The sequence below is a fragment of the Canis lupus genome, chromosome 11 (genome assembly GCF_048164855.1).
Source record: "Canis lupus baileyi chromosome 11, mCanLup2.hap1, whole genome shotgun sequence".
Taxonomy (NCBI): domain Eukaryota; kingdom Metazoa; phylum Chordata; class Mammalia; order Carnivora; family Canidae; genus Canis; species Canis lupus.
Genome location: NC_132848.1, coordinates 43444754 through 43457186, shown reverse-complemented (window position 1 = coordinate 43457186; position 12433 = coordinate 43444754). Strand labels below are relative to the sequence as shown.

Below are 12433 nucleotides of genomic sequence, written 5' to 3'. Positions count from 1 at the left end.
ATTAGCTATCTTCTGGGGTCTTTGCAAGGTGATGTGACATTGGTCTATAATGTACCATGAGAGCTGAGCTCTGAGAACATGCACTTCATCCTCCTTATTCACTGATCCTGGATTTGTGTTTTTTCCCTATTCGCTAAACTTTATTTGCAACCCTGAACCCAATACTCCTGGTGCTGTAGCAGAATTCGTGGACATGCACAGAGCAGCACAAATCTGATTCATCCAATGTGCATGTTCCCACTTGATGTGGAACAAGGCAATGCTCTGCCTTCTTTCAACTCTTATTGCACACAAGGGTCCTTTTGGCGGTCTAGGGTAGTGCCAAGATTTTTTACATTTTTGTGCTTTTTGTTGGTGATTTCATGGCTTAAATTGACCTCTAAGCCTGATGTTGAAGTTGGCTAGTGTCCTGGCACAAGAAGTGTTTGCAAACCAGTGCTTGCAGTGACTTGATAGAACATAATTACTGGGAATAATGAAAATCATTTGTATTTGATTGGGATATGAGTTGTAGTGGCTGAGATTTGTTTTTTAAATTTTATGAGTATCAGTGGGGTTGGTGATGTAAAAATGCTATATGGCCTAAGTGCATTTTGGGAAAATAGAATGCATAAAGGATACCACTGGATGAAATAAATTGTGTGTATGTGTATGTGTGTGTGTGTGTGGGGGGGGGTATCAGATAGGAAAGAACCAAATGCATACTATAGGAATCCAGGGCTCCCTGGCTAAGTATCAGGATAAAAAAAAAGTAAGTAAAAAATGATTTGGATTTTTGGTCTTTAATTCAGGGTAAATTGACCTGAAGGTCAATTTCTTCTTGAGATCGTAATAATGGAAACCAGTATAAATTGGGAACTTTTTTGGTTGTTGGAGTTAGGATATTGTTGTATTATCATTCTGACTTACTGAGTATTTCTTCTGATCTATATGGATCTTGTATTTGGCCTAACATAAGGTTAGAAGGAGATTAAGTTACGCCATGAGTTTTTGTCCTCGGTTGAGAAATGTATTTGATGTATTGTGCCGACCCCTATCCTATTTGAGTGCCCAAACCGATCTTCTTTCTCCTAAGAACAGAGTGTACTGGAACAGTCTCAAAACAGGAAGCAACACTTCCCTGATCAACCACATATCTCTTCTTCCCAAGAAGATATCAAAAGTGTAAGTCACGTGCTTGCTTGCTAAGTCTGAGGAGTTAAGAGAAACTCATAACCAGGGAAGGTTGGAAATTCTCTATCTTCCCTTCTTCATGTTCCCCTTAAGGGGCTTCTGTTACTGATGAGACTGGAGTCTGACTTTCACGCAGCCCCTTACTGAGAGGATGGACCTGTGGCCCTGAAATTCTATCAGGTGGGATTACTCTTTATCTCCCATCTGTTCCCTCCTTCTTATCCTTAATTCTTTCCATCTTTTTAGATAGCAGACACAGGCTTTCCTTGCTCACAGAGTCAGGAGGGTAAATCAGAGTCTTATGGTTCCAAGACTTGTGTTAAGGAAGGAGGTAAGAGGTTCTATTTTTTTTCTCTAATCCAGATTTACTGTTAAGGATGGCTATATATCGTGGTCCATAGCAGATGTCTTGTATGTATTCATCAATGACTAGAACCCAGAGAGGATTAGTATCCTGGAAACCTCATCAAGAAGGAGCATAGGGTTGAGTCCGAACTGTGATGTCAGGCAATGACTCCAAAGGTGGTCTGAGGGAGTTCCTGGGTGGCTCAGTTGGTTAAGCATCAGACTCTTGGTTTTGGCTCTGGTCATGATCTGGGGGGCATGAGACCGAGCCTCAAGTTGGGCTCCACACTCAGTGGGGAGTCTGCTTGAGATTCTCTCTCTCCCTCTGCCCTTCCCCCCTGCTCATGTGTATACACACACACACACACTCTCTCAAATAAATAAGCACATCTTAAAAACAAAAATCCAAAAATGGTCTGAGGAGTCTAATATCACTGGTCAAAGGTGTAGAGGGCATTCAAGTTCAATCTGTATGTGATTTAATTCACAAAGAATCTGACCAGCAGAAGAGGTGGATCAGTTTCAGAACTCGTACTGCTGCTTTGTTTTCTCCAAGTGGGCATCTGGTTTAGTGATTCATAGACATCTGACAACTAAGAAACAACATAGAAGAAGGGGCTCGACAACAAAGTGAGGCCCAGACTCCTTGGCCATTGGTGCAGTTGAGGATACATCTGAAGAGGAGATCTGAGGAGGTGAGGTTTCCCTCCATCCTGCCGGTGCAGTGAGGGGTGTGATCCTGCAGGAGTTCAAACTCACATGTGCAAAGATGTACAAAGAGCTGCTCCCCTTGGCAGACTCACTGTACACAGGGACAGAGGAGATTTTCAGATCCTCCTTGTTAGGGAAGAGAAATAGAAAAAACAATAGTAATTGAATTAAAAATGGCCAGAGGAGCAGAACAGATTTTTTTTTCCTAAAGAAGACATATGAATGGCCAATAGTACATGAAAACATGCTCAATATCAAGGAAATGCAAATCAAAACCACCTCACACCTGGAAGAGTAACTATTATTAAAGAGACAAGAGAGAACAAGTGTTGCTGAGGATGTGGAGAAGAGGGAGCCCTCAAGCACTGTTGGTGGGAGTGTAAATTGGTGCATCCACTGTGGAAAATAGTATGGAGCTTCTTCAAAAAGTTAAAAATGGAATAACCATATGATCCCACAATCCCACATCTGGGTAGATATTTAAAGGAAATGAAATCACTACCTTTAAAAGATTCCTGCACCCTCATCTTCATTGCAGCATTATTTACAATAGCCAAGGTGTGGAAACAACCTAAGCATCCATGTATCTGGATGAACAGATAAAAAAAATATGTGGTATATGTATCACACATACAGCCACAGAAAGAAGGTGATGCTGCCATTTGTAACAACATGGTTGGACCTTGAGGCATTTTGCTTAGTGAAACAAGTCAAACAGAGAAAAATAAATACTGTACGATATCATTCGTATGTAGAATCTAAAAATGTTGAATTCATAGAAATGGATTAGAATGGTAGTTTCCAGAGCCTGAGGGAAATGAGGAGACATTGGTCAGAGTACAAACTTCCAGATATAAAATTAAGAAATTCTGGGGGTCTAATAATATACCACATGGTGACTATAGTTAAAAATACCACATTGTAGGGGCTCAATCCACTGAGTGTCCAACTCTTGGTTTCGGCTCAGGTCATGATCTCAGGGTTGTGGGATCAAGCCCCACACTGGGCTCTGTGCTCAATGTTGAGTCTGCTGGAGATTCTTTCTCCTTCTGCCCCTCCCTCTTCTCATTCTCTCTCTCTCTTTCTCATAAATAAATATATATATATATATATATATAACCTTTTATATATATATATATATAACCTATATATATATATATATAACCTTTTTAAAAATACTGTAGTGTATAATTGAAAGTGGGCAAGAAAGTAAATTTCAATTGTTCTCACTATATACACACAAAAGAAGAAGGTAATTATGTGAGGTGATGGATGTGCTCTTGTAGTAACCTTGTGGTAATCACTGAGCAGTAGATATGTGTACAAATCAGCATGTTGTACACCCTAAATGTACATAATATTACATGTTAATTATATCTCAGTAAGCCTGGAAAAAATCTTCTAGAACATTCTGGAAGCCTCTTGTTCACTACTATCCATAAGCTATCCCTTTGTTCCTGTCATGTCTGGCTATGGCTGCTTTTTACATACATTTCAGCCCTTTTCAATCAAAGGGAATGCAATTCTGAAGGTGTCTCTTTACTTTCATACCTAAGCATCTGCCTCTACTGTGTCATCCTCACCCTTTGGTTTCAGTCTGATTCTACTCACCATCAGCACTTAACTGAGACAATCTGTGCAAGTCATTGGATACATGTGACTGTTTTGAAGTGGTGCATTTAAATGAAGCTTGGGAGCAGGCTGCCCGGGATCATGTCCCAGCTCTAGTTTTTACTAGCCTGCTAGAGATTCTTTCCTTTTTCTTTCTGTGACTTTGGGGAAATTCTTTAACTTCTGTTTCAGATTCCTCATCCTATGAAGTGCTTGTAGTGCCTACCTCCTACGGCTGCTTTGAAAAGAAATGTATAATAGCTATAAAGTGCTCAGCAAAGTGTCTGCCCCATAGCAACTGCTCCTACGTGTAGCTCTTATTAGTATGTTTAAGCAGAACAGGTAACTCTTCTTGACATCTTCTCATCAGAGGAAAGCAACTGATGAATGGTTCTATCTTCAGTAAATGACAAAGGTTTTTTTTTTGAAAAAGCATGCTTGTTTTTTGCACAACTATTTTGGGCATCTACTATGTGCCAGACAATATGTGCTTGATATAGTCTTCATATAATACTTTGGAAAATCTGTTGAAAGTTTCCATAGGTAAATTATTCCAATAACTCCAATGGCTGGTGGGTCAAACCAAGAGGTCAATATATGGTTTCATTAATGGCACATGTTTTTTTCCCCCCAAAGTAGCCATTGCTTCACTGGCAATGGCAGTTGAGTTAATCCTTATACAATGAGCAAATGCACAGTAGGACCATTCACCTTAATTTTAAATCTTTAAAAATTTATGTGGAATGTTTTTATAGCCAAATTTGAGTCTATAATATCACCATGCAGTAGCGTCCGTGTTGCATTCACAATGATACTGCAAATATGACAATCACCAGAAACAACTTTCTCAGAATGTCTAATGGTGGTACATCCTGGTCTTGCCCATTTTGTGCATGAACATGATCACCTCTGAAAGTGTTAGGAGCTATATAAAGCTATATAGAGAAAACAAGGTTGTGTTTTCCCAAGGTGGGCCTTCTTTTGACAGATGCTACATCTCCATATTGTTTAATGCACAGGCAAAGTGGCAGGGCTATGTGTCACAACCTGAGGAGGTGTTGGTGGGTCTTAATTGATCCATACATTAAAATGTTCTGGGTCAGGCATTCCTTTTGAGAGCTCTTTGTAACAAATAGGTCTCTAAGAGATAACTACCTACATGAAACTAATAATGTAAAAGATGCAAAGGAGCAAAAGTTGGACCATATCACCTTCTAACATACATTATTAGTAAGTCATATTTTGTAGAAATTTTGGAATTTGTATGGAATATCCTAATGATTTCACTGAGATTAAATTATAGGCCTACTTACATTTCATCCAATGTTCTTACCAAGATTCGACCTGCAATTAGGGCTGCTAATTCTATCCTGTAACAAAGAGCAAAACAAATGACAAAATAGCAAATAGCACCAATCAACCTCTGAATTCCTGCAAGAATCCGGATGGAGATTCAGAATTCTTCTTAACACAGCAGTCTAGGGAACCACCAAAGGATCAGATTTGATAACAAGTTGGAATCTATTAGTCATTCTTAATTTTCTAGAGTCTTCCCCTTTCTATTTTAATCAGCCTATCACATTGCAGGATAGTAACACATCAAGAAGATGACTTCGGGGAACTATTATCAGGGAGCCTGATGTGTGGGTCCTAGATCCACACAGGTGTATCCTTGGATCTGGGTTATTGCTGTGAAAATGGAGATTCATGCTATCCAGGTGAATGCAGGAGACTGCCTTGGAAGCGTGTGCCCATGAGAAGCAAAAAGGCAGAGATAAGTGCAGGAAGCCAGAAGATAGCAAAAAAGCAGAAGGTGACGTCAGAATTTGAGATATAGGGAACTAGAAATAGAGAAGAGCCGGTGGCAAGAAGAGTATATAGGACAAATTTAATTTAACTTTGGGTATGGGACATTGTTTGCTTCAGCAACAAGCTCATCTGCATTTGGCCTTGGAAACAGCCAGAAATCCTTGGGCACAGGAAGAAACACCTGGGATGGAGATGTGCATGTAGGCCGCCATCCTACGGGCAGGTGTGCAATCTCGAGGTAAGCGAGGCTGTGAGGGAGACAGAGGGCCCAGACTGAGTCAGGAGGATGCCCGCAGGTGGGTGGTGGGTGGAGGAAGACCGTTAAATTAAGCACAGAAGAGGGTTTTCTGAGAGGTATATGTTTGCTGAGAAACATAAAATGTAAACAAAGAGGTGCCTCTCTTTAGTAAGAGAAATTATAGAGGCAGAGTGATTAAAAGTGCCAGTAGTGGCACTCACTCACTGGCTTTGAACACACTGAGGTCATCGGTGACTGCAGAATGAAAGTCTCGGGTCTCTTTCCACCTCCATTTCAGACAGGCTTTTTCCCACAATGCACCCATGACTATGGAAAAAAAGATCTCATGATCGACAATAATCACCTCCCTGCACTAGATCCTCAGACCTCTTCTCATCTAGTCTGTCATCAGCATCTGACACTGTTGACCACTCACCTTTCCTAACTCCTCTCTTTTCTGCGATTTTGCTGTGCAAGCTACTCTTTGTTTTCTATTAACTCCGGAACTGCTCTCCTGTCTCCTCTTCACGCTGCTAACGCTAAAGTTGCTCAAAGATTTATGCTTGTCGCTCTTTCCTTTTCACTGGATAGTCCCTCTCTGATCCCACCTGCATCTATGATTTCAGTGACCACTGAAATGGTAACAACTCGCATAGCCAGTCCCAGTATCTCTGTTGAGTCCATGCATTTAGCTGCTTACTTGACTTTCATATGAATGTCTCAAAGTCCCTCCCAACCCAGCATTTCCAAAACCAGATTCAAGTTCTCTACCCCACAAACCAGATTATGGATGTCCCAGTCCTTTTCCTGTGTTCCACAGCTTATTAAGTGGCACCACCATCTGTTCTGCTGCACAATCTAGAAGCCTCTACTTTTTCTTCATATCCATTCAATCACCAGGTTCTGCTAATGTAACCTCTTTAGTACTTTTCTCTACCTCAGCTACCACCACATCAGTTTAAGCTACCCTCATCTGCCACTATCTCTACTGAAATGGTGTTATTTTTGATTTCACTATTTTAAACATTTCCTCTACCTGAAGCTCTTCGATATATCTCCTATTGACAAGTGAAGTCTATGTTCTGTGCCGTTGAAATTGGCTGCACTAGGGACTGCCCTGACCAATAAAGTCTCATTAAAATAGCACTGTGTTACATCAGAGTCGAGTCCTAAAAGGCAGTGCAACTTTATCTTGCTTGCTAGAATGCTCATGTTAGAGCCCTGAGATGCTCAGATCCCCATGCTTTTAGGAAATCAAGCCATATGTAGGCATTTTGGTTGCCAGTTCTAATTTCTGTGCTATCTCAGCTAAAGCCTAGACAAGTGAGCAATCAAGTCATTTAGATGGTTCTAGACCCTGGCCATCAATTCACTCCCAGTTTTCAGTCTTTCCAGCAAAAATCCTAAGCCACATAGAATAGTGGCAAGTCATGCCTGTCCTTCCTTTGCCTTCTACCCTCTCCACCTTCCACCTCACCCCTATCTGTCCAAGTTGTAGAAGCACTAAGTCAATCAGCATAATAAAAAGATTGTTCTAAGGCATGAAAGGGACAACATAGGGAATATAGTCAATGGCATCATAATCACATTATTGGTAAGAGATGTCGGGAGTGTAGCCTCATGTACAGACTTATCAAATCACCATGTTGTTCACCTAAAACTAATGTTATGTGTCAATTATATTTTGATTAAAAAAAGCTGAGAAATTTGGGGGTACTTTGTTGAGCAGCAATAGTAACTGAAACACTGAGATATCCCATCTGTGCCTGCACTTTGCTACTTTGCTCTTGGCATTGCAGAACCACACTGGTCTCCTTACTTAAAACTGCTGTGTCTCACTGCTCTTAGGCTAAAGATGGAAATTCTTCTTTGGCTTTTAAGATTTATTTATTTATTTTAGAGAAAGAGAGGAGCAAGAGTGTGTGAACCAGTGATGGGGAGGGAGAGGGAGGGAGAGAGTCTGCAGGTAGTCTCCCTGCTAAGCACAACGCCTGATGTGGGGCTCGATCCCAGGACTCTGAGATCATGACCTGAACCAGAATCAGGAGTCACCTGGTTCACTGGTGGAATCACCTGGCCACTCCTAAAGATGGAAACTCTTAATGTGACCTCAAGGACGGAACCCGGCATCTCCACCCTCATCTTGTGGCGCACACACAGCCTCTGTCTTCTGTTTTCGGTTCTCTATGTTCCCCACCCTCCTTCCTGCCATGGTGCCTCTGTTCAGTTTCCTTTGCCTGCTCTATTCTTCCTCCCTCTCTTCACCAGAAAAGGGCAATTCATGCTGTCTGTCACATAGCAGTCATGCTTCCTCAGGGAGACCTCCCTTGGCTGCACAACTCTAGGTCACATTTCCTCATTGCATGCTTTCACTGATCCCACGTACCTCTCGGCAGGACAGTTACCACTGTCAGAGAGTTTGCACTTTCTTTGGAAGGCAGTAGGAAGCCACTGAATGATTTTAAGCAATTGGCAATGAGATGTAAAATATATTTAAGTGAAGCATGGATACATTTTTCATATTTTGTTGTGGTTGTTTGTTTTTGTTTTTGGTAAATATTTCATTGGTGTCTGTTTCTTGCATTAGACTGTCAGCTTGACTGGGGCAGAGACCATATCTGTTTTTGCTTGCAGTGGTATTCTTGCTGCTTTGTATGGATCTTTGGTATTTAATTCATATAGCACTGAGTAGATGCTTGCAAGATGAATGAATAAACCTTGGGGGTTTAGTTACAAGGTCAATGTTTTTAACCATTATGGTTTATGGCACAGCTTTAAGTTATGGGAAGAGTAAAGAGATGAAGTAGTTATAAGTCTGTTCTTCAGGAAGTTACAGTTTGCTTGGGGAGAGATGCATTACAAGGATATGTACATCAACACCTCTGATGGTTGAGCTTTTATTATAAGACAGACACTATGCTGGTTACTTTATATAAATCCTGGTATTTATTCTTCACCACTCCTATGGGGTACATATGGTTCTTATCCTTATTTTACAGATCAGAGAACCAAAGCTCAGGCAGGATTTGAACCAAAGGCTCTGATCCTAAAAACTAGGTTGAAAGTATGAGATTTTTCTTGGTAGAAAATATTTTAAGAACAGAGGTGGGAAATAAAGTAAATTGAATCAGATTTTCAGGCTAAGGCATTTTGAGTTTATTCTGTAAATAGTGGTGATCTACCAAAAGATGTGCAGGAGACTGCTGTAATCAAAATTGGTTTTTCAGTATCATGACAGAGTGGTGTTGGACTAGCTTTCTTACCACAAATAATTAGAGAACTAGACAATACCTATGAAAAAATATCATCCAAACTTTGGACAGCAGGCACTGTATAACTTTAAAGAAGGAAAGCTATTTAGGGAATTCCCTTATTATCTGAGATTTCTGCTTGCAGGCACTTTCTGAACTATGGTGCAAGGTAGAGAACACAAGCATTACTGTGGTCATACTTAGTGATCTGAGTTTGGAGATGTCTAGATGGGAAAAGAATACAAAAGGAAAGGAAACTATATAGAGAAGCATCAGGAATCTGCAAGGGAGTCCTTTGGGGATTTGGCTAAATACTAAGCTACATAAATACAGAACGAGCAAAGAACATCTACTAGGAAGCTATGAGCTAAAAATGAGGTCCAAATCTCTCTAAGAGGTAGGAGATATTTTACTCCTACTTGGAGATACTTTATTGTATCTCCAAGTCAAAGTGGAGAGATCTTGTTGAAACTCTGAGAAGTAGGTAGAGCTAATCCACCAAGAGTAAAGGCTATGCTAGACAACCCCCATCCCCCAAGTAAAGCTTTATAATCAAGCAGATCCACAAGTAAATTACTTCTTCTAGAATGAGATTCACATTGTTTGAAATAATCTAAGGAAAATAATAAAATACAGACACAACAGCATAGCATCCCAAATATCCAACATACAATAAAAAAATTACAAGACATGCAGAAAAGCAGGAAAATGTGACCCCCAGATCAAGAGAAATAGAAACAGATATGAGAGAGATGATTGAATTAGATGACAAAGGGCTTTTAAATAGCTATTTTAATTCCTTTCAAAACTTTAAAGAAAATAGGACCACAGTAAAGGACCAAATAGGACATCTAAATAAGGAAATGGCAATAAAAAAGAAAAAAATGGAAATCCTATAACTAAAAAACATACAATATCTGCATTGGCAAAGTCTCTCGGTAGGCTTAACAATAGATTTAACTGTGCAGAAGAAAAAAATAAAGGGACTTGAAAACAGGGTAATAGAAACAGACTATAGCATAGAAAGAGGGAGAAAAGGTGGAAAAAAGAAAGAAAAGAGATTCAGAGACTTGTAGGATAAGAGTCTTAGAAGGAAGAAATAAATTTGTATACAAAAAATATTTAATGAAATAATCATGAGAAAATTTCAAAATTTGATGAAAAAAATAAATACACAATTCTAAGAAGCTCAACGACCACAAATAGAATAAATACAAAGCAATGGCATGCATAATCAAATTGTTGAAAACCAGCAATAAATAGGTCAAATATTTTCGACCTGAAAGCCAGGTCAAAAATAATGAAACAACATCTGTAAAATGCTGACAGAAAAAAAAAAAAAACCCAGTTAACCTAGAGTTTTATATTCATGGATACCTTTTATACAGGAAAGTGAAATAAAAAAATTTGTATGCAAAGCAAAGCTGAGAAAATGTATTACCAGCAGACTTCCATGAAAAAGGCAAGTTAAAGGCAGTTCTTCAGGGTAAATAAATGTGATGCCAGGTAGAAACAAACTTAATGAAGGAATGAGGAGTGTAGAAAAATGGTAATTATGTGGGGAAATACAAAATAATTTCTTTGTTTGATAGTGGGTTTAAGACATAATTTACTGGTTAAAGTAAAAAATGACTAACCATGTATTTAAGGCTTTAATTCATGTACAAGTAATATGTATCACAGCAATAGCCTAAAGGAAGAGAAAATATATTGCTTTAATGTTCTTTCATTTTATTGATATGGTATAAACTACTGGAAGGTAGACTATGAAAAGTTAAAAGGCATATTGTAAACCCTAGAAACCAGTAGCAACAATAAAAATAAAACAAAGACTTTGAGGTAAGGAGCCAAAAGGGAAAAAGATGCAGTATTGGGACACCTGGGTAGCTCAGTGGTTGAGCATCTGCCTTCAGCTCAGATTGTGATCCTGGGGTCTTAGGATTGAATCCTGCATTGGGCTTCTCACAGGGAGCCTGCTTCTCCCTCTGCCTGTGTCTCTGCCTTTCTTTGTGTGTCTCTCATGAATAAATAAATAACATCTTTAAAAAATGCAACATTAAAATAATCCAAAAGATGCCAGAAAATGATGAATTAAGAGTAATAAACAAATAGCAAACAAGTAGCAAGATGGTAGACACAAAACCAATATTAGTATTTACATTAAAATATTTAATTCTCTAAAGACAGAAATTGTTAGACTGGGTAATAAATAATAAATAATACCAATACCAATAATATCAATTTCTGGTGTCATTCAGATAATATTTGGCTACTTACCAAGTAAGTCAAATCATGGTGGCACTTATCATCTTGTACAGTGCTTCTCTTGAATAAGAAAATCTCTGTGCTAACAATGCTTTTGATTTCTTCTACTGCAAATAGGAACTTGCAAATTCAAAACCAATCTTGTGTAATTCAATTCTGCAAATATTTGAAAAAAATTAGAAATGTCTATAATTCCATGTAGCTATCACATCTGTTTTGAAATAATGTTTCAGAGTAATGAGAATATATAAAACAAAGCATTTGGCTATAGAAACATTGGGAAAACAAACAAATTTAAGAGATGTTGTAAATTATAGATCTTTATCTGATAAAGGTAATCATTTTGAGTACAACCTGAATAAACATTCTTAGTTGACTCAATAATGTGGAGCTAGTTTCTGGAAAAAGAAAAGCTTATGGTAATGGGAGGAAACTAATGGGAATTCAGTTCACTGTGTGCATGAAGCAAATACAACATCGACTTGTGAGAGTCTAAGATATTCTTAACATTACCAATGAGTGGGATCCAGATCTACTCAAGATAAAGTAAATTATACTACAGAATCATAGAATTTTAGAGCAGTTAAAAAAAAAAGAAAGTAAATGGACTAAATGCCCCAATTTAAGACAGAAAGCATCAGTCGGGATTATTAAAGCAAAGCCCAAGTATATGCTGTTTACAAGGCACACATTCAGTAAAAAGACACAAGTATATCATGTACTCTATCAGAATGCTGAAGTGGCTCTATTAATATCAGGCAACGTAGGTTTTAAGACCAGGAGTACTGCCAAGAAAGACATTTCATAATAGTTTTTAAAAAAGGCAATTCATCAAAGAAAGTAATTATAAAAGTATATGCACCCAACAACTGAGTTTCAGAACACAGTAAATAAAAATTGCCAGAGCTGAAGTGAGAAATCACCAAATCCACACACATAGTTGGAAATTGCTTTGATTTTCTTTTAGTAATGTACTCTTAGCTGTAAAACAGACCCAAAACACCCCAGCCTCTTTATGATATAAAAAGCT

General features: G+C 38.7%; 1 long non-coding RNA gene across 1 annotated transcript; it reads right to left on the bottom strand.

Moving 5' to 3' along the window:
- Positions 1-1460: 1460 nt before the first annotated feature.
- On the bottom strand, positions 1461-12083 carry LOC140642278 (uncharacterized). Its single transcript, XR_012038765.1, has 4 exons — positions 11917-12083; positions 11416-11559; positions 5154-5210; positions 1461-2355 (listed from the first exon to the last, which is right to left on the bottom strand). It is a non-coding gene; the product is annotated as an uncharacterized lncRNA (long non-coding RNA).
- Positions 12084-12433: the final 350 nt, after the last annotated feature.